At 38.8% G+C, this 26159-nt stretch overlaps 1 protein-coding gene across 3 annotated transcripts in view; it reads left to right on the plus strand.

The window, feature by feature from the left end:
- Positions 1 to 26159, plus strand: part of USP9X (ubiquitin specific peptidase 9 X-linked) — a 485115-nt gene that overhangs the window by 5892 nt on the left and 453064 nt on the right. The gene's annotated exons all lie outside the window — the stretch shown is intronic.

Below are 26159 nucleotides of genomic sequence, written 5' to 3' on the forward strand. Positions count from 1 at the left end.
ATCTTTTATTTCACGTCCCAGTTACTTAAAAAAAAATTGGGGACTGAGAACATTTAAGATCTACTCTCTTACCAACTTTCAAATATATAACACATGTTAACTATAGTTACGATACTATATACTAGATCTTCAGAACTTATTCATTTTATAACTGGAGATTTATACCATTTGACTAACATTTCCCCATTTCCCCCACCCCAGCCCCTGGCAACCACCAACCTACTTTTTATTTCTATGAGTTTGACTTTTTTGGATTCCCACATGTAAGTGTGATCATATGGTATAGTCTTTGTCTTTCTGTGTCTGACTTACTTTACTTAGCATATTGCCATCAAGATTTTATCCAAATGGCAGGGTTTCCTTCTTTTTTATGGCTGAATAATATTCCTTTGTCTCTGTATGTGTGTGTGTGTGTATGTTCACGCTGCAGTGAATATGGGGGTACAGATACCTCTTTGTAAAATTCATTATCTTTTATTTTTTTAATTTTTATTTTTAAGATTTTATTTATTTATTTGACAGAGAAAGCACAAGCAGGGGGAGTAGAAGAGAGAGAGGGAGAAGCAGGCTCCCCACGGAGCAGGAAGCCCAACGTGGGACTCGATCCCTGGACCCTGGGATCATGACCTGAGCTGAAAGCAGACACTAAACCTACTGAGCCACCCATGCACCCCCATTATCTTTTAAATGAGTGATTTCTAATGTGTGAACAAAGGAAAAAGAAGGAAGAAGGAAGCCATTTAAAAAATAGTTATATTCTGATCCCTGGGTGGCGCAGCGGTTTGGCGCCTGCCTTTGGCCCAGGGCGCGATCCTGGAGATCCGGGATCGAATCCCATGTCAGGCTCCCGGTGCATGGAGCCTGCTTCTCCCTCTGCCTGTGTCTCTGCCTCTCTCTCTCTCACTGTGTGCCTATCATGAATAAAAAATAGTTATATTCTTCATTAAGAGATAAAAATTTTATTGTGTCTTGTTCTATCTTTGTTAGGGAAGAACACCAACCTCTAAATTGCCAGGAATAAACCTGCCATCCGTAGGTGCCAAAAGTGACGACGTGATCAGAGTAAGCCTTAGCGCAGCAGACAACAGGGGCATCACCACAATAGCTCTGGTTCTCATGTCCCCAAGTCCCATGGCATGATGTGATGGGCCCAGATGGAGACCCTGTGATCAGTGAGTTGCATCATAGCTGAGAAACCTGGGGCCCACGGTTCAACATCTTAATTCTTAGCAGTCAAATTGAAACAAGATTGAACTGGTACACATAGGAGAGAGCTGAGATGTCAGGCCCAGCCGAATAGTCCTCCTTTTTTTGTTAGGGTATCAGGCAGAGCAGAATAGCCCTGCCATCCTGAGGGTGTCCAGTGCAACACAGTAATTCCACTGGGCCAAGCCCACATTAGTTTTTCTGTGTTCATAGCACAAGGATGAGATAACAAGCCCAGCAGTAGGGTCATGTCACTTGCAGCTGCTGCTTGACTCATGTGAACCATGTGACAGTTTTGTGATGCTACAGTGCTCGGTGAAGGGGACAAAGAAAGCATTAAATGTTCCCACCCCTTCCCCAAACACACACACCTCATAGGGATGAAGGTGTCCCATTATCAGGTTATTGTTTCCTTTCCATGACCACATAGTTCATTTGTTCTAAGTCAGTAGCCAGTATGTCTCTCTGCACTCAGCCAACTTCCACCTCCACCCAGATCTTTTTCCATTTCAGATAGGAGGCACCATGGTAGAACTTGGTGGAACCATGATGTCCCCTGTCATCAAGCAGGCCATGGTAGGGATACTCTAGGGCTTATGAATTTCACCAACTGATTGTTCTGATGGTCAGTGCTCTTCCACCCCCAACAATTGAAACCAAGTGGTAGCAGAAGCAAAGATTGTAGTCACCTTCCTCCTGTGGTCTAACTGCTGCTTCAGGATGAAATCAGTCAGGTTTCTCAGGCACTAGAACCAGAGGGGAAAAAAGGAGAGGAAGGACTAGAGATTGTCAGAGTGGGATCACAAATATGGAGTACCAGTCTCCTATTGCTCCAACTCTTTCAGTCCTGATCTTCCCTACTCGGCTGTTCCAAAGGAGATGTTTCCTTGGAAGCCTGATAGGCCATATGGCTGCATTCAGTCTTAGCGGGTGTGGACCCCTTCTACAAGTGTCCACATGGGCTATAGAGATGTCTTGTTGGGCTGTAGCAATGGCTCTTCAGAGTTCTCAGCCTCACAGAGGGGTGTCTTTACTACACCAGTCAGTCATCATTCGGGTGCTTGACCTGAGAGCTGGGGCATTAGCCATAGCCCAAGAGTCAGGGAAAACACAACATGGATGGTCCTCAGCAGTACTGCCTAAGGCAAGGGTGATGACTTTCAATTTGACCCATTGTACTAAACCAGTCCTTACCACAGTGTTTCTTTTTTTTTTTTTTAATTTTTATTTATTTATGATAGTCACACAGAGAGAGAGGCAGAGACATAGGCAGAGGGAGAAGCAGGCTCCATGCACCAGGAGCCCGACGTGGGATTCGATCCCGGGTCTCCAGGATCACGCCCTGGGCCAAAGGCAGGCGCTAAACCGCTGCGCCACCCAGGGATCCCACCACAGTGTTTCTAATGGAGCTGTTGGAGTTGGACAGCTGCTGCTCCCCAGGACACCTCATCAGCTTTTAGTTTGGCTGAGACATCAATAAGCCAAGCCCAAGCATTTTTAGGGACACTCTGGAAGTGGGTCCCTACATAACTGGAGGCTGCCCCTGTGAGTGATGTAGGAGGGGGAGCTACCGTGGCCCCTAAAGCTGTGGCCACAATATCTTAATGTGAAGAGGACACACCTGTGGGACTAGGCATGCCATTTCATTAAATAAGAAAAGTCTATTGTGCCTTTCTAACTCTAAGCATTGAGTAGACCCACCTAAGATGAGACAATTTAGGTGCAGTGTAACCCGGAGGTACTGTGAGATGCTCAGTCTCCCCAAGTGCCTGCCCGATAGCAGACAAGTAGCTCTTTTGCAAATGGAATGTCGTGGGTAAGTGTCTGGGTGGCAAGTCCAGAACCCGCTGAGATGCATCCAAGCAGAAGCAGTCTCCCTTTTCCAGAGGGCATACAACAAGGGTCCAAAAAGCCAGACTCAGATGGTTACAGTTAATTCCCCTCTTCATATTATTTCATTTCTAGTTCTGGCCAGGTGAATACATGGCTGTGAATGAGCACTGGTATTCAAGTGAGTCATAAAAATTTTTATCCTGCTTCCTTGCCCTCCCTTTACCTCACTGTATCCTAATTAGAGGTTAAGGCCTCTGGTTTGCTCTGGGAGTGAAGAAACCTCAACCCCCATCCTTAGTCCCTTTTCTCCTTAAAGGCAGTTAAATCAGAATACTTGGTTCATGGTCAAGCAGTAAAGGTACTGGAGGAGGAATGTGTTTTAAGGCAGCCATTTATTTGGCTTCTCAATTCCTCCAATAGAACGATTTCTGTGGAGGGATCTGGTTTCATAGAGGCACTCTCAATTCCAGTTGGGTGGACAGCTCACTGTTTGCTGCCCCTCCCTCCATGGCTCAATATCCAGACCAAATTTCTTTGGTACTCATCCTATCAGTCTCCTTATGGGTAGCCCCTGCTCAAACAGCCGTATCCGCATTGTCTTACACGTTACTTTGGAGGGAATTTGATATCCCCTTCCTTAGTTTTGTCTTGTACTGCAGAGTCTTTGCCTTGTTTGGATTGCCCATCTTTATCCTAGGCATTTTTTTGGCTCTGTCATCACTGCCTACCACGCACACAGGGCTTCCAAGTATTAAAAACAAAGAGAGTAGTCTTCTACCTGGAAGTGGGGTAGGGCAGACCACAACATCCTTTCAGCCGTTGTCTAAAGTGAGGGGTTCATCATGGGAGCTTTCATTCTGTCCATTTTGTAGTCGGTCTGGAGCATCTGTAGCACTCAGGCTTTGAATAGCTTCTTCCATAGTGTTCCATCCATGGAATTTTTATCAGCTTTGGGGAAATCTTTCTGGTTTGGCCATAATGTAGTTATTGAAACAAATTTAAAGTAGCAAGCCTTGTTGAGGGCATAATTCTGTCCCAACTATGTCATAGCTTGAAGCATATAAGACAGCCTAGCTGCCGCCACTCATCCTTGATCCCTTGCCACACACATAACAGCCAGGTCTTCAGTAGCTCTCCACTCATTAGCCAAAGCAGTCCCCAGCGTCCCTCACCACAGTGGGCCAACAAAAACTGATTTTTCTTGGACTACAGATTTGTCCCTTGTGATTTTAGACTGATTAGGCTAGGATAATTTAGAGTTTCTACCAAGGTACGGTCAGGACCCTCACTACTATGAACCAGGACCCTTCACTCAGTAATAATGTGCACATCTGCAGCTCCTTGCATCTCCCCCACTTGAGGCATCTCTATCACTAATAACATACTTTCTGCACTGAATCTGGGCTCTGATGATCTTTTTGGCCCTTCGGTGTCAGATTTGTTATTCCATCCTAGGATTTTAGAGTTCTGATCAGACTTTGGTGTCCTCTCATGAAATACGTCTCTCTCTTTTTTTAAAGATTTTATTTATTTGAGAGAGAGCACAAGCAAGGGGTTGGGGGAGGGGCAGAGGAAGAAGCAGACTCCCCAATGAGCAGGGAACCTGACATGAGGCTCCATACCAGGACCCTGGGATCACGACCCAAGCCAAAGGCAGACACTTAACTGACTGAGCCACCTAGGAGCCCCTGAACAATCTTTTAATACTATCTATGTTCTGTGTTCCATCATCTTGTGTGTTGTCTGAGAACTTTTGAGAAATTGGCCTTGGAAGAGATCTTTGTAAATATTCTGCCCTCTAGGAGGCTGCTGATTTTTCCACTGAGCAGTTGAGATAACTTAACATTAGAGTTAAGGGCCGAAGTCATGTATAAGTGATATTTTTTTGTTTAACTGAGTGTCAGGTAATTTCTCAGGGAGTTGTTTGCTAATAATATACTAACTTCTGGCATAACATCCCTGAGGATAATTTGGAATTGTAGTGGCCACCTTAGGCCAACTTTGACATGTATAAGATTGTTCCTCTGAGAGGTGCTAGACGTATCTTAGAACAACAGGAAAAAACTCACAGAGACTATCCCATCTAAGAAAGAGAAAACACATTATTTTTCCATACATTGAATACTAACAAGTGCTGACTTTTCAGTGCTATGACTTGATAAAATGATCAAGACCCCAAGTTATTGGTTAAAACACCTCTAATGACTCTTGTGGGAAGCTGTATATAACAACCATATGTCAAAATGGGTGTTTAGCTTTTACAGTGCTAACTTCATTCGGAAACCAACTCCTTCTCTCCTTTTACAGTTTTTCCTTTTCTCTTTGACTCACTTAGGAAATTTTAAAGATAATCAGAAAAATTATTTTGTCATTAGGTGCAAATTCTAGGAATATCTAGTACAGATAGTCATAAATGTCTTTGAGGAAGAAAGAAAAAATACAATAAACTGTGTTTCTTTCACTTTAAAAAACACAAAAAATAAGTTTAAATCATGGCCTTTTTTTTTACTATAGTTACAAGGTAAGAAGAATGTCTTCTCTTGGTTTTAATCTATAAAATTAATGCAAGTCACTGTTCTAGTTTATACAACTAAGGCCAAACTTCTCATTATTTAAACTTCCTAAATTTCATATGTTGGTCTTTTGGAACAAATACATTTTCATTGTTTGCACAAGATGTTAAAGATTACAAAATATAAAATGGTGCTTCACTAGATGACAGTTTAACAAGCATCTTTTATCCAGATCTTTAGTAAACATCTGTTTAGGTTTTAAACATTAGATTGAATTTATTGACGAATAATCTTTGGATAAATTTTGTACTAATTTCTTAGTATAAAAAACATATAAAACTTTAGTCACTAAACATAGTTTCAATTTACTCTCATTCTTATAAATCATAGAACTATTTTAAGTTCACAGAATATTCCAGTGCTTTAGATCATTGACACATGCTTATTATATCCCCTTAAAATTTACTAATATAATCTAAAAAGTGTATGCAGGGAAAATTAGCTAGAAGGTTCTTTTTTTTTAAGATTTTATTTATTCATGAGAGACACACACACATACAGAGAGAGAGAGAGAGAGAGAGATAGAGGCAGAGACACAGGCAGAGGGAGAAGCAGGCTCCATGCAGGGAGCTGATATGGGACTCGATCCCGGGTCTCCAGGATCACGCCCTGGGCTGAAGGTGGCACTAAACCGCTGAGCCACCTGGGCTGCCTTAACTAGAACTTAACTATTTCCTGCCTATTAGTTTTTTCTGTGTCTAGAGAAAACAAAAGTTGACTGTGTGGATTAAAGGAGATAATAAAAGGGACGCCTGGGTGGCTTAATGGTTGAGCATCTGCCTTTGGATCAGGGCGTGATCCTGGAGTCCTGAGATTGAGTCCCACATCATGCTTCCTGCATGGAGCCTACTTTTCCCTCTGCCTGTGTCTCTGCCTCTCTTTCTCTCTCTCTCTCTGTGTCTCTCATGAATAAATATAGTTTAAAAATATTAAAAAAAAAACTTTAAAAATTTTTTTATTTTTTTAGAGGGATGCCTGGGTGGCTCAGTGGTTGAGATCTGCCTTTGCCTTAGGGCATGATTCTGAGGTCCAGAGATTGAGTCTGCATCGGGCTCCTCGCTGGGAACTTGCTTCTCACTCTGCCTACGTCTCCACCTCTCTCTGTGTGTCTCTCATGAATAAATTGAAAAAATAAAAATATCTATTTTTTTTAGAGATAGAGCAAGAGAGCATGAGCTCAAGTGAGGGAGAGGGAGAGCAAGAGAGAAAGTCTTAAGCTTCAGGTTCAGTGCAGAGCCTGACATGGGGCTCGATCTCACGATCCTGAGATCACGAAAGGGAAGATATCCCTTTCCCTTCACGAAAGGGAAGATACAGGGGCAAGGAAAGGAAACTCCAAATTCTTCAGGATCACGCCCTGGGCTGAAGGCGGCACTAAACCCCTGAGCCACCCGGGCTGCCCTAAAAAAATATTAAAAAAAAAAAAAAAAAGAAAGTAAAACTACAACCTACAGAATGGAAGAAAATTTGTGAATCATGAATTTTATAAGAGTCTAGTATCCAGAATACATATAAGACTCTTACAACTCAACAAAAGACAATACAATCTTAAAAATGTGCAAAGGACTTGAAAAGACATTTCTCTGAAGAAGGTATACAGATGGCCAATAAATACATGAAAAGATAGTCAGCATTGCTAATCTTAAGGAAATTCAAATCAAAACCACCACAAGATATTTCTTCACACTTAGTAGGATGGCTATAATTAAAATACAAAATAGCAAGTGTTGGTGAGGATGTGGATGGAGCATTGGGGTCTTTATGCTTCAATGATGGCAATGTAACATGGTGCAGCTCCTGTGAACAGTTTGGTTGGTCTTCAAAAAAGCTAAGCTAACAATTGCCATATGACCCAGCGATTCCACTCTTACATAAATACCCAAAAAGAATTAAAAGTGCATGTAGAAATATTTGTACCTGAATGTTCGCAGCTTCACTATTCCCATTAACTGAAAGATGAAAACAACCCAAATGTCCATTGACCAATGAACTGAAAACATTAGATTTTTTTTTGTAAAACAACCAATTACCTGCCTAGATAACAGATGATTTCTGTTATTACTTATCTAAAAATCATAGAACATATTTTATTAAGACTCAAAATGCTCTTTTTGCCTTTTTGTACTTCTAGCAAACTCTTAGGTAATTTTGACAATTTTTTTTTTAAGTTTAAATTCCTAAAAAAAGGGACGCCTGAGTGGCTCAGTGGTTGAGCGTCTGTCTTTGGTTCAGGGCGTGATCCCGTACTCCTTGGATCGAGTCCCACATGGGAATCCTTGCGTGGAACCTGCCTCTCCCTCTGCCTATGTCTCTGTCTCTCTTTGTGTCTCTCATGAATAAACAAAATCTTTAAAAGTAAATAAATGAGTAAATAAATAAATAATTCCTTAAAAATGACCATGGTTAATTATTACTGTGGTTTAAAAATATATATAGTTTTTGGTTTAAAAATTATGATTGCACAGTTAACAGGAAATAATATTTTTCCCAAGGGCATGCTATAGGTATAGAATGTCATAATAACCACCTTCTTTGGTGACTACTGCTGCCATACTTACTTAGAAACTTTATTCTCTAAAATCATAGACTATCAGAAACTTTGCTTTTTGAAAATATTCCTCTGGAATGCCTGGGTGGCTCAGCAGTTGAGCGTCTGCCTTTGGCTCAGGGCATGATCCCAGGGTTCTGGGATCAAGTACTGCATCAGGCTTCCTGCATGGAGCCTACTTCTCCCTCTGCCTGTGTCTCTGCCTCTCTCTCTCTCTCTCTCTCATGAATAAATAAATAAATAAATAAATAAATAAATAAATAAATAAATAAAAATTTTTAAAAAATAAAATGAAAATATTTCTTTAAAAATGAAACATCTCATTCTTGCCTGGAGAATTTAAGTCACTTTGATCTAGAGAAACAGCTGCAATTTTCACCATAGGTACAGAGCTTTAGGTAGGGGTTCTGGATTTCACATTGTACATATATCCTAACTTTGTAGATTCCAAGGAATCCAGGGGTTTACATTGCAGATTAGAGTTGATGTTGGTCTCTTTTCACACAACCTTGCTTTGAGTTTACTGCTTCATTTTCAATTTCGCCTAAACTCCACCCTCCCCTCCCCCCGAAATTCTATAATGCTTTGTCTTATCCTTCCTTTGATAAAATGTCTCATGGTTCCTCTGATGTGATCTCCCTCATTGCAGTGGGTTGATGAACCTGATTTTGTTACACTATAGGTTTGTTTTTGGTAGTCTGATGAGGCTAATAGAGTAAAACCCCTGCTTCCACAGGTGTCAAAAAAGTATTGAACAAGATTCAATAAATCACAATAAGACATTTTATTCCAGCACAGCAAATGGTAGGAGTTTCAGCATAGCAGTGCCAGTTCCTGTGCCTCTAAGACTCCTGATGTGAGAGGCTAAACATATAGTGGATTATGCCACAGCTGAGGAGCCCAGCATCAATAACTCAGCATGTTTTGTAGCAAGTATCAAACAAGTCAGTTCCCCTTTCCTAGGGAGCAAACCATCCCATTGTAGTCATCTTTTGATCACCCTGACCAACCCAATTGTATATGGGACTCTATAGAAACTAGTCAGTATCAGGGGATGGTTAGGCTTTAGCATGGCACACTTAGCAAGGCGATGTAAGGGTGCTTGAGACCTGCGGTGACTACCTTTCCCATAAACCAATGGAAATATTTGTATAGAATTCATTTTTCTGGGCGCCTGAGTGTCTCAGTTGGTTAAGCGTCCAACTCTTGATTTCACCTCAGGTCATGATCTCAGTCAGGGTCCTGGGATCCAGCCCCATATCGGGCTCTGTGCTCAACAGGAAGTCAGCTTGAGGATTCTTTCTCTCTCTTCCCTCACCCCTGCTCCCACTTGAATGCACTGAGGCATGTGATCACTCTCACTCTCTCTCAAATAAATAAATAAATCTTTTTATAAAAAAAGGATTCATTTATACTTCAAAAAACTGCAGCCCATTGTTTCTAGAGATTTTTGAACAAGGTAGAATGAGCCAAAAGGAAAGGAAACTCCAAATTCTAAGCCAAAGCAAAGTTTTTAAAAAAATATTTTATTTATTTATTCATGAGAGACACACAGAGAGAGGCAGAGACACAGGCAGAGAGAGAAGCAGACTCCATGCAGGGAGCCTGACGTGGAACCTGATCCCGGGACTCCAGGATCATGACCAGAGGTGGAGGCAGACACTCAACTGCTGAGCCACCCAGGCATCCCCAGCCAAAAGCAAAGTCTGGAGAGAAAACAATACTCCTCAAGAAAATGTAAATTATAACTTTGTTTTTTATTTGATACTTATGAAGGATGCCAAAATTACTTACCCTGAATGTTATCAAAAGACTATTGAATTAGTTACTATTGAGAGATAGGTAGTGGTATAGCAACATGTTAACTAAACCAAAGGCACAAAATAAGATTGCAAAATATTATGAGGTTGTTGATCCGTCAGTAATTTCATTTATATGTGTTTTCTTAATTTTTCAGTTTTATATTTTTGCTGACTCAAACAACCAGAAATGTATTGGAACCTAGAGTATATTGAACCCAAACTATCTGATTTTGAGGGCTACTAAGCTATAAAAGTGGATAAATCTATAACTTGAAATCTGATACTGAGTTTAGCTTTTATCATCCCCTGGAATCATCACATGACAGTTTTTTCAGTGCAGAAAAGTTAGACTATACTGCAGCAAAGTAACAATTCTGTCATGCTGAATTTCCATACCAGTCAATTATTTCCTCTTTATGGATGTTATGTTCAATTATTCTGATATCGTAGGTCATTATTTAATGCCAAAATATTTTCTCTTTGACAACAGAACACTTTTGCAGATAGAACAAATAATAAATAGATTTAAGAGACCATGCATAAACCTGTATTGATGAATAGTGCCACTGAACAGTAAACCCATCTGTCTCTGGTATGTAGTTGTCACAACCCATTTACAGACTTTCCCAGATCTGGTCTGACCTCAGCCAAATCCTAGATTAGGTTTCAAAATCATTGGGACTATGGGCACTGACTTGAGAAAAATAGAATAAATGAAACTCTGCCTGAGTAAAAACTACTTCTACTTTATTTTTAAAATTCTCAAAACCAGAATATCTTCCATTGTATCAGCTAGGAATGATTTTGACTACAAGAACGATTTGGCCAGCAATGGACAGGAGTTCATTTTTCTCACATAACAAGGCGTCTGGAGATTTGTGGCTGCTGGGAAATTTTTTTTTAAGATTTTATTTATTTGTTTGTTTATTTGTTTATTTATTTATTATTTTAAAGAGCGTGTGTGGAGGAGAAGCAGATGGAGAGGGACAAGCAGACTCCACACTAAGCATAGAGCCAGATGCAGGGCCTGATCCCACAACCCTGAAATCATGACCTGAGCTGAAACCAAGAGTTGGACGTTTAACCAACTGAGCCACCCAGATGCCCCAGGAATTGGTTTAATGTCTTAACTATATTAGCATCCTCTGCTCCATGAGTTCATGGTCATAAGATGGTTGATGCAACTCCAGACATGGCATGAACTAGAGAAAAAGAGACGATCTCAGGATATTTTCCCTCCTTTCTTTATAAAGCAAAACTTTTGGTGCACCTGGGTGGCTCAGTCAGTTAAGTGGCTGACTCTCGATTTCAGCTCAGGTCATGATCTCAGGTTCCTGTGATCAAGCCCCACCTCGGGCTCTGCACTTAGTGAGGAGTCTACTTGAGGATTCTCCCTCTGCCCCTCACCCTGTTCTCACTGTCTCTCTGTCAAATAAATAAATAAATCTTTAAAAAAAAATAAAGCAAAATTCTCCCAGAAGCCCTCCAATAGATTTCTGCTTGTAGTTCATTAGTCAGACTGTGAAGCATGGCCACTTTTGGCTGCGAGGGAGACTGGGAAACCATGGCTTTTTGTAGCCTCTAAAATGGACCCAAGAAGAGGGCAAAGGCAGAGGGTACAAACATGGAGTTACCCTATCAACACATGTGATAGAGATGCCTGGATGGCTCAGTGGTTGAGCATCTGCCTTTGGCTTAGGGTGTGATCCTGGAATCCTGGGATCGAGTCCCACATCGGGCTTCCTGCATGGAGCCTGCTTCTCCCTCTACCTGTGTCTCTGCCTCTCTCTCTCTCTCTCTCTGCCTCTCATGAATAAATAAATAAAATCTTTAAAAAAAAACATGTGATAACACATGTAACTTCTATGCTATTCAGTTCTATTCCGTGGGACATGGGGTGGCAAAATTAAGGAGGAAATCAAAGAGGTTCTGTCTGCCTGGAGTTCATAATCTTATTTCATTTATTTTCCCAAAATACAAATCAAAGTCACTGTTCAAGCTTTATTTACTATTTCCTTCAGTGTACTGTATGATCTGACCCAATTTAATTTCCTGCCTTCATGCATTTGCTCATGCTGTTAGCTCAGTCTGAATAGACCTCTTCCCATTTCTGCATATTAAACATCTTATTTGTTCTTCAAAACCTAGCTCAAATATTATTTCTCCCATGAAGTGTTTCCTAATCTCCCCAACTCAAATTACCTGTGGGCTCCAAAGACACATTCTTATTGCCTAAAATAACAATAGCTTGAGTTCTTTACATAGACCATCTCAATCTTCACCACCCAGTGAAGTAGGTACTATTGTTATTCTTATTTCATGGTTGTTGAAACTGGAGCTTAGGAAAATGAAATAGTTTGGTTAAGGGCATGTAGCTTGTAAGTGCTAATGTGAAGATTCAACTCCATTTCTATCTGATGCCCAAATCTGTTCTTTTAACATCATGCCATATTGCTTTCTCTATCTACCCAGTAGCTGCATGAGGATGTATATTAAGGTAGGAACAGAGTCTCATTCACCTCTAACTAGCCTCCCCTCCTTTACTCTTTCACTGCCTTGGAATTCAGAGACGCTCACAAAGTTATTAAATAAATAAGTAAAGCTGAAGGCTCTGCCTATAGGGCAGCATAGTAGTACGTAGGAAGGAAATTTGAAACCAGATGGCCTAGGTTCAAATTTTGGCTTATTTGAGCAAGTTTATCTACCTTGTACAATTTTCTTACCAGTAAAATAGTAATAATGACCCTTTCTCCATCTTAGAGAGTTATTTTTATTAGGCTTAAATGAGATAATATAGATAAGGTACTTAAAATAGTGTTGGCACAAAGTAATTGCTCAAGAAATCTTAGCTATTATTTATTTTTCCAATAGCCCTTCATCAAATTGAGATTAAAGATGCTAAGAATCAAGGGACCATTTTCAGATGGACCTACCTAATAGGCCATAATGTAAAGTAGTGCTACAAAAAATTTACCGAGTACTTCTGTTTGTTTCATTCCTGTTACATTATTTAAATGTATTTTTCATAAACATGTATCATCAATAAATACCTATATCTTTTTCTCTAACTCCATACTCTACCCCCAACAAAACAAGAACCTTAACATGCATTCAGTTCCCTCTGCTACCTGTGCTCCTCACATATAGAAATCACCTGGGAATTTATTTGGCCTGTTGATTTTTTTTTTTTTTTTTTTTTGCATTATGCAGCAATGACTTAGATTTATCTTATTTTTTCTTACTTTTTGATTCATTTTTATTTTGACAAAGTACATCTTCAAATAATTCTTTCAAAAATAGTTTACATATCTGAACACTGAGAAATTTTGCTATTGTCAGGGCCTGGGAAAAACAATTTAGAGGTGTTAAACAGAAATGTTTCATTGAGCTCTCAAGGTTGAATGGTAGTGAGGCTTGTTATGAAATTCTAGGATCAAAATGTTTTCCCTCAGAACTTTCAAGATATTGTCTTATAGCATCCATGGTTGTCAATTTTATTCTCATTTCTGTACAGGTAACCAGTTGATTTTTCTCTGAACGCTTTTAGGATTTTCTTTAAATTATAAGACCTCAATTTTCACCATAATGTATGTAGGTGGAGGATTTTTTTTTTTTAAGATTTTATTTATTTATTCATCAGAGACACACAGAGAGAGGCAGGCTCCCTGCAGATAGCCCGACATGGGACTCGATCCCAGGACTCCAAGATCATGACCCGAGCCGAAGGCAGACACTTAACTGCTGAGCCACCCAGGGGTCCCTGTAGGTGGAGGATGTTTTAAAAATCTATATGTGTGTGTAATGGGACCTAGGGGCCTAAAGATTGACATCTTGAGCTTCTGATAATATCTCATTCATTACTTCTTTATTCCTTTCCTCTCACTATCTCTGTGGGGTTTTTTGGGTGTTTGGGTTTTTGTTTTTTTTTTTTCACTAGGATCCATGCTCCTCATGGAGCCCAACACAGGGCTTGAACTCACAACTCTGAGATCAAAAGTCAGATACTTAATCGACTGAGCCATCCAGGTGCCCCTCACTATCTCTGTTTTACCATGAATCATGATCATGTAAATATTTAAACTTTTGAATCTATTTTCCATATCCCTTGATGTATCTTTTCCTTTTTTTGCCCCTATGCATTATATTCTGAAAAATTGTCTGGCTCAGTCTTCATCTGTGTTTAAGGCTGAAATTAAGCCAATTTACATTGCTAGGGCATACTATTCTGAGGCATATATATTTTTTTAAGATTTTATTTGTTTATTCATAGACACACAGAGAGAGAGGCAGAGACACAGGCAGAGGAAGAAGCAGGCTCCATGCAGGGAGCCCGATGTGGGACTCGATCCCAGGTCCCCAGGATCACACCCCAGGCTGCAGGCGGCGCCTAACCACTGCACCACCGGGGCTGCCCTGAGGCATATATTCTGATTGTTGGATAACTGTGCCATACTAGTCAGTAAATATTTTTAATATCATTCCTAGGCATGTTTGTCATTCTTTTTAGCCCCTTTCTTGAGTTTTTTATTTTAATGATCATATATATTTTATTTCTAAAAGCTCTAGTTATATCTTTTCTCTCATGTACTTTTTTATAGAATATCTCCAGGATACTATACTTAATTTTAAAGTCTTCTTGGGATGCCTGGATCGCTCAGCGGTTTAGCGCCTGCCTTCAGCCCAGGGCATGATCCTGGTAGTCCCGGGATTGAGTCCCACATTGGGATCCCTGCGTGGAGCCTGTGTCTCCCTCTGCCTATGTCTCTGCCTCTCTCTCTCTCTCTCTCTCTCTCTCTCTCTGTCCCTCAAGAATAAATAAATAAAATCTTTTAAAAAAAATTAAGTCATCTTTAGTTGGCTGTTTTAACTATTTCTTCCATTTGGGAAGTTGACTAACTTTCTTTCATGGTGGTTCTGTTTTGCACTTGTATTTTTTTCAGATGCTCTATTATTCTGTTCATGAATTTTTGTTCCATGTAATGAATTTCACATTGTTAGCGGTGAGGGGTTCTAGATAAGTTTCAGTTACCTGAATTAATCTGTGGCACAGTTCTTTTAGTGCTAAAACATAAGGATTTTTGTATAAATACTATTATGGCTATATAGTTACCTGCCACATAGGATTAAGGGCCCCTTTATGAGCAGACAATGCTATATGGGAAGTTTTGAAGGGAGAGAGTCTCCCTGAAAAATCAAAATTCTAAGAATATGCCTCTTCTGGGTTTGAATTCCAAATTCCAAATAACTCTCCACATGGTTTGGTAATCTCAGACTATACAGTTAATGTAAAAAATTAGTCCTGGTCCAGTGATACCTCCTGAAGAACCTGATGTACCATTTATCAGCTTATGGCCTCTAAGCTTTAAATATACCCTTCTTTGCCCTGCTTTGTGATACTAGACCTTGTAAACATTTCTCCTTGGCCATGAAGTATAATGTTAGGCTTTGTCAGGTGAGGGTGCTGGAGGAACAGTTCAGAGCATAGCAGAGGCAAGAGCTTATCTTTCTGGTCTGGGGTATTTTCTTTTCCTGAATCTGTCATGCAACTGCCAGTAGTGTGCAAGAGACCAAGTGGTGCCCTTCTTTCAGCAGTTTACACCAGATTCCAAGTAGGTAGCACCCTTGCTAGCACTGTACAGGAGACCCAGTGGCACCCCCTTGCCTAGTAGATTTCCCCAGCACCCAAAGAGGCAACTCCCTGCTTGTCAGCCCTAGCTCACTAGCCTGGTAAGCAGCTGCCTGTTTGCCAGCCTTGACCAGCCATGCCAGTTGTGACCCAGATAGTCACTGACAATCTAAAAAACAACAAAGATGACAATAATGATTAATTTGGGTGTATTTAAAATAAGATGGAATTAAAATATTGGCAAAGACATCTAAAATTGGAAGGGGAGACTGGAGTTAGAGTATTTTAAAGTCAACACATTCATCAAGATGTAATCAAGTTAAGATGTGATCATACTGGATTAGAGTAGACTCTAAATCCAAAGACATTTGAGGAATAAGAGAAAGGAGGGGGAGGGGCGCCTGGGTGACTCAGTTGGTTAAGCGTTTGGCTCAGGTCATGATCTCAGTGTTGTGTGATGGACCCCTCATCAGTTTTCCTGTTTGGTGCAGAGTTTGCTTGAGATTCCCTCTCTCCCTCCCTCTGTCCCTCCCTCCCCCTAAACTACCACTCACTCACACACTGTCTCTCAAGTAAACAAATAAAATCTTTCAAAAAAAAAAGACAAAGGAGAGTGAGATTTATATAGAGAGATACACAGAGGGAAGAAGGTCATGTGATGATGGAGGCAGAGATTGAAGTCATGCCAAGGAACATTAAGCCAAGGAATATTAAGAATCACTGGAAGCCTCCAAAAGCTAGGAAGAGGCAAGGACGGATTCTTCCTTCTCTGTGGTCTTCAGAGAGAGCATGGCTTTGCTGACACCTTGATTTTAGAGTTCTGGCCCTCAAATATGTGAAAGAATAAACTGTTGTTTAAGCTGACAAGTGTGTGGTAATTTGTTATGGCAACACTAGAAAACTGACACACTGCCAAATTAGTTTCTATAGTGGCCACACCAGTTTATATTCTCACCACTAGTATATGAGTGATCCAGCTTCTCTGTCCTCCCCAGCATTTGGTATCATCAATGTATTTTCTTTTTGCTGTTCTAGTAAGTTTGTAGTGATATCTCCTTATGGTTTAGATTTGTATTTCTCGAAATAATGAATGACATTAAACATCCTTTCAGGTACTTAATCGCCATCCACATCTCTTCCTGGGTGAAATGTTTGTTCGTGTCTTTTGCTCATTTTACAATTGGATTCTTTTCTGTTAACTTTTGAGAGTTTGTTACTTACTCTACAAAGAAAGCTTTTGCTGAAAATGTGCTTTGCAAATATTTTGACCACACTGTAGCTTATCTTTTCATCCTCTTAGTAGAGAACTTCGCAACATAAAAGCTTTTAATTTTGATGAAATCTAATCTATTTTCTTTTATGAGTAGTGCTTTTAGTGTCATTTTAAAGAACTCTTCACCTAATTTGAGTCCCGAAGATGTTCTGTTTTCTACTAAAAGTTTCACAGTTCTACATTTTACATGTAAATCCATAATTCATTTAGAATTAACTTTTGTATTAAAAGAATAAAACTTTTGTATGGTATGATGTTTAGGTCAAGGCTTATATTTTCTTCTTTTTTCACCTGTATGGATGCCTATATATTCCAGCACAATTTGTTGAAAAAGTTGTCCTACCTTTCTTGAATTGCTTTTGGACCTCTGTCAAAAATCAACTGGCCATTTCAACAAATCATGCTGGGAAAACTGGATATCCATATGCAAAAGAATGAATTTGGATAGATACCTCACACCATACAAACATTAACTCAAAATGTATCAAAGACTGCCTTCTCCCCAGCAGTTCAGCAAAGTACAAAAATTTAAAGCATTTCTTTCTTAAATTTTTTAATTCTTTACTATGAAATAGCTCAGAATGTCACTTCTGTTTTAAATAACAGAATTGATAACTGAGAAAGGAAATGTAATTTGGATCTTTTTTTTTTTTTAATTTGGATCTTAAAATTGTTGCTTTAATAAAAAAAATTCCTAAAACAGTTAAAAAAAAAAAAAGTAAGACCTAAATGTTGCTTCCTGTTGTTCAGATTGTGTAATGTCTATTGATTTGTCTTTGAGTTCTCTGATTCTTTCCTCTATTTTCTCCAATACTGTTGAATCTATCCAATGAGTTTTTTTATTTCAGTAATTAGACTTTCCAGTTCTATAATTTTTTTGGTTCTTTATAAACTTTTTTTTTGCTAAGAATTTCTATTTCATTTATTTCATGAGTGTTCATAATTGCTCATTGAAACAATTTTAGGATTGATGCTTTAAAATCCTTGTCAGATAATTCCAATATGAGTCATCTGTGTTGGCATCTGAGGCTATTGTCCTGGGTTTTGGTATAATGAGTCATTTTTTATTGTGTCATGGATATTTTGGGTATTATTTTGTGAAACAAAATCCTACTTATTCTGGATCCTACTTATTCATTATAAGCAGACTGTACTGGTTAGGTATAGGGAACAAGTCCAGCTTTTCATCCATTTATAAAATTGGTTTGTTTTCTTATCAATGAGGTATATAAGTTCTTTCTAATTCTGGATATACAAGTCCTTTATGTGATTTATGTGAAAATGAAATGTGATTTGCAAATATTTTCTCTCAGTCTATGGCTTTTCTTCGTGTTTTTTAAAGGTGTTTACTAGTATTTCTTAGTGGTGCTTTGAGCTTCGAAGTTCAAAAGTTTTGAATCTTGATGACCTTGGATTTATTAATCCAATAAAGTATGACCCCTTTTATGGGTCATACTTTTGGGGTCATATCTAAGAAATCTTTTCCTAACTAAGGTGCTTAAGATTTTCACCTGCTTTCTATTACAGGTTTTATAATGTTAGCTTTTACACATAGGTCTCTGATTCATTTTGAATTAACGTATGAGTGTAGTGTGTGTGTGTATCTCCAATTTTCCCAGCACCATTTGTTGAAAAGGCTATCCTTTCCCCCACTGAAATACCTTGGCACCTTTGTCAAAAATCAATTGACCATAAATGTAAAAGTTTATTTCTAGATTCTTAGATCTTTTCCTTTGATTTGTGTCTGTCTTTGTGTCACCATATACTATATTATAACTACAGTTTATAATAAGTTTTGAAATTGGGAAGTGAAAGTCCTGCAACTTTGTTTTTCATTTTCAAGGTTTGAAGTGGGGGTATATTCTAGATCTATTCCATTTAATTTTAGGATCAGTATTAAGTCAAAAACTGTGAAGGGCCTGAGATTTTACCCTACTTTCCAACTAAGTTTGTCAGTTTCACATGTATATACTGACAAGAAGACATCAGATCCCTCTGTCAAAGACACAGATGATATATTACTCATGGTAAAAACAGCATCCAGAGTAGCATTTTGCATCAATTCTCCATGCCACAGTTCTCCACAGGGCAACACAAATGAGGGTCAGATGTTTACCTGCATATGCAGTGGGTTTCGCTATAGGAATAGGCCCTCAAAATTATGAGACTCTAAGCTCATGTAAGGTTTGATGGCACATCTACCCTAATTCTTCTCTTTTGGGAGAGAATGACTTCATCTTTACTCTGGAATGTAAAGAAATCTTCTCTGGGAAGGGGAGGGAAAGGTGTCTAGATTTATTACCTTGGAATGTAAGCAAATGTCTCTTAGGGAGACATCTCTCAGTCTCTAGCTTCCAAGGTCTTTGCTATTCAAACATGTTCTTTGCTCAGAAGACCTACACTGTGCAGAACTGTGGAATATCCATGGAGAATTGTCTCCCAACAGCCAGCTTATCAATTTCCACATACACAGAAAAATTTGTTGGAATTTTGGTAGGGATTATATTAATGTATAGATCAATTTGGGGATGACATGAGATGGCTCTCCACTTATTTAAATATTTAATTTCCTTCATCAGTGTTTTTAAATTTTCAGTGTACTCGTTTTGTATTTATTTTGTTAAATTTATTTCTTTTTTTTTTTGTTAAATTTATTTCTAAGAATTTTTATACTTTTTAATGCTATTGTTAATGGTATTATTTTCTTATCGAATTGTTTATTTATTAATAGTGATACAATTGATTTTCATATACTGATTTTGCATCCTGAGATTTTTCTGAACTTACTTATTAATTCTAATAGTTTTTGTGCGTGAATTCCTTACAATTTTCTAATGCAGGATCATGTCATTTGCAAATGAAGACTGTTTATCTTCTTCCTTTACAATCCGTATGGCTTTCATTTTCCTTGCCTGATTGCACTGGCCAGAACCTTCAGTACAATGTTGAAGTAGCAACAGTGAAGTGGCAGGAATGGGCATCCTTGCTTTGTTCCCAGTCTTTTTTTTTTTTTTTTTTTTTTTTTTTTTTTTTTTTAATTTTTTATTCATTTATGATAGGCACACAGTGAGAGAGAGAGAGGCAGAGACATAGGCAGAGGGAGAAGCAGGCTCCATGCAGGGAGCCCGACGTGGGATTCGATCCCGGATCTCCAGGATCGCGCCCTGGGCCAAAGGCAGGCGCCAAACCACTGCGCCACCCCGCTTTGTTCCCAGTCTTAAGAGGTAACATCCATTCAGTCTCTTATCAGTAATTATCATGTTAATTGCAGGGATTTTGTACATGTCTTTATCAGGTTGAGGATTTTCCCCTCTATTCTAGGTTTCTTGAGAGTTTGTATTATGAATGTCAAATGCTTTCTTCTGTACCTCTCAAGATGATTGGGTGGCTTCTGTTCTTTATTATATTTTGCTTTTCATTTTCAAGTGTATTAATTTTCCTGAACTTTTGGAAGGGAGATACAGATTTTGTAAATTTATGACTGGGGTTTTTTGTCTCTATTGTCACTATCCTGTTCAATTTAGATTCACCAGCAGGATCTCCTCAGTATAGATATTTATCCTTAAAGGATGCATTAGCTGATTAGTTCTAAGAGTTCATGTGGATTAGCCAGACTGTTTTAGCACTTTTTTTTTTCTGTTTTAGCACTCTTAGACCTTTTTACAGACCCATGGTACTCACTTACCATTGAAATATTAAATCCTTTACAATTTTAGCTCCTCTCCTCATGTTGGCTCTATGAGCTTTCAGTGAGTACCTGTTCATTATTTTTTTTATTCTCAGGTCAGTGAGAGGCCCTGTTGCTTCCTTCTGCATATAAGGTAATACTGTAGTTATTGCTGTTGTCACTAGTATGTCCCCACTTGCTGTTTTGTTTTCTGGTGGGAGGGATAATTTATCATCTTGTTTTGTTGTACAAATAACTCCTATTTAAAAAGAAAGCTAGCAGCTAAATAACTTGAATGTGACAAACCAAAGAACAAAAGTAAAGTATGTCAACTCCTGGGACCAGGACTATGACAGATGTGTGTGTGTGTGTGTATGTGTGTGTGTGTGTGTTTGAGAGAGAGATAATCCCTTTTGTTGGACCATATCTTCTATGCACCAGGTGGCAGAAATAATTGGGAATGGACAGGGAGTAATCAACAAAAAAAAGTGACAGCCTTCTCCTCTAGTACTTCAACTTCCTAATTTCTTTTAAAAAATATTTTAATGAAAATTAAGTTACCTTAGGGAGCTTGGAGTTACATTTTACACAGGTAGTTATGAGTAGAGAAGAAAGGCGGTTAATGAGATGGTGCTTTGGTATTGCAACAGATGTTATTTAAATCCTTCAAACAAAGATTTTGGAGTTTTTTTTTATCATAGTGGAATAATGAGGCTTGTTATTATAGTATTTTCTCAGTTCAAGGAGGGAGATATTGAAAATGGATTTTATTCCCATGTGCCATCAGTAGACAAGTAAAATAAATACTCATGACCTAAGTGCAAGTGATTACTCAGTAAGTTAAAGTCCAACAAATTTGAAAGCAGGAAAAGTAACCTAGAGACTCTAGATAAATACTTTTAAACCAAATAACTATGCCTTTGATTGCACCATAAGATGTTTTATAAAGAGACAAATATATAAATTCAAATTTTGAAATAAATATTTTTAAATCTGGTATGCTCTGTGATTAGAATTCTCAGTGACTAAAACAGGGAATTTCCATTTTTAAAAAGCAAAATGTTGGACTTTGGATATTTCAAACCCACCTCCACACACACTATTCTTATCCTAAGAATTTTGTTTCAGCCATTGTGTAACATTTTAAATTTCTCCACAAATAACTTTATACTTTTGTCTTAAATTACCCAAATGCTTAAAATCATGCATTTTAACCTTAAAAAATTCTTAGTATGCCCAAGTATGGAAATATAATTCCAGTTCATTAGCTGAGAGTAATTTCTTAAGAATTACAAATAATCAAAAACAGGAAAGATTAACAAAAAGCATTTATCTTGAATACTGAGCCTTCATAGTAAAAAGTAAGAGATGTATTTCTCTAGTCACTATATTTTATGTAGGAGCTATAAAATGAAACACACATACTTTCAAAATATTTTTAATGTGCATACATTTGAAAGCAAATCTTAATTTTTTTTTAAGATTTTATTTATTTATTCATAAGAGACACAGAGAGGCAGAGACATAAGCAGAGGGAGAAGCAGGTTCCCTGCGGGGGACCTGATACAGGACTTGATCCCAGGACCCCAGGATCACGACCTGAGCCAAAGGCAGATGCTCAACTACTGAGCCACCCAGGTGCCCCAAATCTTAAATTTTTAAAAAAGATTTTTATTTATTTATTCATGAGAGATGCAGAGAGGCAGAGACATAGGCAGAGGGATGGGAAGCCTGATGTAGGATTCCATCCCAGGACCCCAGGACCATGACCCAAACCAAAGGCAGATGTTCAACCACTGAGCCACCCAGGCATCCCACAAATCTTAATTTTTAAATCAATCTAGTTTCAAATATTTTTCCAACTGCCTAGTACATTCCCATTAAATGCCATAATGACTGGTTATGCTTTAAAATTATAAGAATAATTAAAGGTTTTACTCTGGAAAATTAAAAATATAGAGTGATGATGTCCAAAGAATTTGAAAAACCAAGTTAAAATTAATGGGCAAGTGCCTCATTAAATACCATCAAGTAATTCTGATATTTGAAGAACACAGATGCTAGTTCCAGAAGCCTCTCCTGTTTTCTTCTTCACCCTACCAATGCAATTTATACATGTTGTCAATGGAGAGAGCTTTATAGTAAGCACAGCTTGATGAATAAAACTATATGTCTAAAATACTACATGTATCTAAGAAATATTTTTTTCCAATTAAGGCTGTTCAAAATTGAGATAATACTGAAAAAGAGATCAAGGTAAAAGATGAAAAGTTTTCCTGGATATCAAGCAGTCTGCTAAATTTTTTAGGGCAAAGAGTAGGAGAAGATGATAAATGACCCAGGAAGGGAAAGGAATCACAGAGAAATTGCTAGAAGAAAGAAGAAAAAAACTAACAAAATCCTAGCTCATTAAGATCTGTAGTCTGAAGAAGAAGGAGGAACCTATATTCACAATTCCTGTATATGTATTGAATGGAGATCTAACAGACAAAATTATCTTTTATTATTTAGAATTATAACTATTGATATAGTGAAAAATGTGATCGAAGGATGTGGAAGAAATAGGTTGTAGAAAATACTTGCCCAGTGACCAGCAACTATAGTCCTTAAAGCATACTAGTCAACCAACAGTTCTTGGTTGAAACACAATTAGAGTAGGCGACATGGGGATCCCTGGGTGGCTCAGCAGTTTAGCGCCTGCCTTTGGCCCAGGGCATGATCCTGGAGTCCTGGGATGGAGTCCCACATCGGGCTCCTGGCAAGGAGTCTGCTTCTCTCTCGGCCTGTGTGTCTGCATCTCTCTCTCTCTCTCTCTCTCTCTCTCTCTCTCTCTCTCATGAATAAATAAATAAATAAATAAACCAATCTTTAAAAAAATTAGAGTAGGCAACATAATTCATTTAAAATACTTGTTGAATGGAATATTACTCAGCCATTAGAAACAACAAATACCCACCATTTGCTTCAACGTGGATGGAACTGGAGGGTATTATGCTGAGTGAAATAAGTCAATTGGAAAAGGACAAACATTATATGGTCTCATTCATTTGGGGAATATAAAAGATAGTGAAAGGGTTTAAAGGGGAAAGGAGAGAAAATGAATGGGAAATATCAGAGAGGGTGACAGAATATGAGAAACTCATAACTCTGGGAAACGAACAAGAGGTAGTGGAAAGGGAGGTGGGCGGGGGATGGGGTGACTGGGTGACAGGCACTGAGGGGGGCACTTGACGGGATGAGCACTGGGTGATATGATATGCTATATGTTGGCAAATTGAACTCCAATTAAAAAAAATAAAAAAATAAAAATAAATAAAATAAAATACTTGTTGAGCACCTACAATGTGCCAGAGTGGGCTCTACTCACTGAGACTGAAGAGAAAACAAAACATAAAATTCATACCTTCATGCAATTATATTGTGGTTGGAAAAACAGATAAAGACAGGATAAATAAGTAAACTTACAGAATATAGAACTATATCAGTAGTGCTAAGTGCTATGTAGAAGAAAATAAAGCCAGGAAGGGGGATAGGATGTCTTGGGCAAGAGTGATGGTGGTGGTAATGTGGAGATGAATAAGAAGATAACATTAAGTAATTTCCAAAGGAAGTGAGACTATCTGGGAAAAGAGCATTCTAGGTAGAGGGAAGAAGAAATGCCAAAACTTTGAGATAGGAGTTTGTCTGATGTGTTGAGTGAATTACAAGAAGACAAGTGTGGCTAACAGAGTGAAGGGAAGAAAAATAAGAGGTCACCTCATATGTTACAAAATTTTCTTTACCTTATGTGGACTTTTAGGACCTACTATCTTAGCAACTCTCTCATTCATTCATTCATTCATTCATTCATTTATTTATTTAAGAGAGGGAGAGAAAGCATGTACATCCACAAAGGAATGGGGGGGAGGGGCAGAGGGAGAGAGAGTCCCAAGCAGAATCCATGTCATGATCGTGAGATTACCACCTCAGCCAAAACCAAGAGTTGGATACTCAACCAACTGTGCCACCAGGCACCCTATAGTCTCTTAGCAATTTTCATATATTCAATACTATATTATTAACAGTAGTCACCATTTTGAATAGTACATCCCCAGAGCTTCCATAAACTGGAAGCTTATACGTTTTGATCACCATCACCCAATTCTCTCATCACCTAACCCCCTCTTCTGGCAACCACAAATCTGATCTCTGTTTCTGTAAGTTTGGCTTTTTAGGCTCTATGTGTAAGGCAGATCATATAATATATGCAGAACTGACTTCTGTGGTATGACCAGATGAATAAATGGGGGATGTTAACTAAACTTATTGTGGTTATTATTTAGCAGCACAGGTATCCCCTGCATTTTAAAAGTTCACATTATACCACTTTGCTTTTACAAGAAACTTACATCAGTACCTATTTTTGCTAACCAAAAGAAACCCACAGAGTTTTTTTGCTTTTACAAAAAAGATGAAAAGTGAAAATAGCATTTGGTGTTTGTTTTGCAGAGAGCGATTAAAAAGGCAGTGGGCACCTTTGGTTGCCTGGGTGGCAGAGTCAGTTGAGCTTCCAACTCTTGGTTTCCTCTCAGGTCTTGATCTCAGTCAGGGTCATGGGATCAAGCCCTACATCGGGCTCCACACTCAGCACACAATTTGCTTGAGTTTCTGTCTCCCCCTCTGCCCCTCCTGCTTATTCGTGCACATGCGCTCGCTCTCTCTCTCCTTCAATAAAATAAATAGATCTCTAAAAAAGAGAGAGAGGGGCAGCATGTTCCCCAAGAGCAGGGAGAGCAGCCCCACCAAGCTTCTTCCCCCAGAACTACAATAGGCATCTCAGCATCTAGCCACCAGAGCTTTCAACTGCATCTATAAGCATCTGTGTTTTATCTCAGTATTTTGTGCATTTTGTTAGCAAGATGTGTCCTAAGGTTTCAGACAAGCCGAAGAGGGGTGATTTTGGTGGAGCTGAGAACATTCAAAATTTTTCCAGATAAATAGGGCAGCCCAGGTGGCTCAGCAGTTTAGCACTGCCTTCAGCCCAGGAGCTGATCCTAGAGACCTGGGATCGAGTCCCACGTCGGACTCCCTGCATGGAGCCTGCTTTTCCCTCTGCCTGTGTCTCTGCCTCTCTCTCTCTGCGCCTCTCATGAATAAATAAATAAAATCTTTAAAAAAGTTTTTTCCAGATAAATTAATGGTAATTGGTTTGTTTTATGCCATTTCAGCTTATGAAAACTTTCATAGGAATACCCTAGTTTTGGTGAGAAAACATGAGAGACCCCCTAACTCTGGGAAACAAACAAGGGGTAGTGGAAAGGGAGGTGGGCGGGGGGTTGGGGTGACTGGGTGATGGGCACTGATGGGGGCACTTGGCGGGATGAGCACTGGGTGTTATGCTATATGTTGGCAAATTGAACTCCAATAAAAAAATTTAAAAAAAGAAAAGAATACCCTATTTTTTGGAAGCAGAGGAAGCCTGTGTATACATATATCAAATCATTCTATTGCACACCTTAAACTCATATATTGTTACATGTCAATATATCTCAAACTGGGATAAAAGTAATGACAATACCAAGTGCTGGTGAGGATGTAGAGAAACTGACTCTCTTATTCGTTGCTGGTGGAATGTCAAATGGTACAGCTACT

This window comes from Canis lupus, chromosome X (assembly GCF_003254725.2).
Source record: "Canis lupus dingo isolate Sandy chromosome X, ASM325472v2, whole genome shotgun sequence".
Classification (NCBI taxonomy): Eukaryota; Metazoa; Chordata; class Mammalia; order Carnivora; family Canidae; genus Canis; species Canis lupus.